Source organism: Pteropus vampyrus, unplaced genomic scaffold (assembly GCF_000151845.1).
Source record: "Pteropus vampyrus isolate Shadow unplaced genomic scaffold, Pvam_2.0 Scaffold64, whole genome shotgun sequence".
In the NCBI taxonomy this organism is placed as follows: domain Eukaryota; kingdom Metazoa; phylum Chordata; class Mammalia; order Chiroptera; family Pteropodidae; genus Pteropus; species Pteropus vampyrus.
The window spans coordinates 2,973,979-2,975,264 of record NW_011888845.1 but is presented as its reverse complement, the minus strand read 5'-3'; positions in this window follow the sequence as shown (position 1 = coordinate 2,975,264).

Below are 1,286 nucleotides of genomic sequence, written 5' to 3'. Positions count from 1 at the left end.
TCACAATGTTAATAAGCATAAAAATGCAAAATCCCCTTAATTAAAGAGATGGAAATACCATGAATTTATTTGGAAAATATGAATCTAATACTGAATAAAAGCAATCTGTGGTTTTCATTAATAAATTATGACATAAATGTCTTTTTTATTCTACTTTTTCTACTACATAATGGTGTACAGGTCAGAGTCTAGATTATTACCAGCCAATGACAGTTAAATATTCCACTAATAAGCTTCAGTAATTTCTCCTTTAAATAACAGAAATATTCTTGCAGGGTATTGAGTAAGAAGGAATTTAGCAGAGGATGTTAAGCCACTAAAGCCTTTTAGGAGTGGTTTTCATTCAGTCCATTAAATAAACAATTAAAATTCTTCCTCGTATAAATTTAGAAGTTTTGACAGAGATTTGCAACCATATTACTAGGATATTTTTTCACTTTTTATTTTAGAGAAGATTCTCTGAGTGAATTAGTAATCCCCACAGATATGACCCATATTGGCTCATACTGTTTGTAAATTAAATGTTATTTCTGGTTTATTGTCTTGTAAGTCATTTTGAATGGTCAACATCTAGTGAGAATGTCCTCAGAAGATGATAAAGTCCTCGCTTCTCCAAGTATTTATGAAATACTTAGCTATAATTAGATAATACATACTTTGAAAGTTATTTGACATGATGAGCTCAATTAGAGTGACTTAGATCTCAGATGAGTACTGAAACTTTTCTTGTCATATGGTATTAAGAATACTCATTGTTGAAATTGAGAGCCTAGAAACACACACTTGTACACGCACACACACACACACACACACACACACACACACACGCACATAGAGGCAACTAATTTACAACAGAGAAGCAGAGACTATAGAGTGGAAAAAGGAAAATCTCTTCAATAAATGATGTTGAGAAAACTAGACAATCATACGCAAAAGAATGAAACTAGACCATTATCTTACACCATACAGAAAAATAAACTCAAAATGGATTAAAGACTTGATTGAAACACCTGAAACAATAAAATACATAGAGGAAAACATAGGCACTAAGTTTCTGGACATTGGCCTTAGTGGTGCATTTGTGGAGTCCAAAGGCAAGGGAAACAATTGAAATTAAACAAACAGTACTATATCAAACTAAAAAGCTTCTGCACATCAAAAGAAACCATCAACAAAATGGAAAGGCAACCAACCACGAGAGAAGATGTTTGCAAATGATATTTCTGATGGGAGTGGTTATTTCTAAAACATATAAGCAAATCATAAAACAACAACAATATACAAAA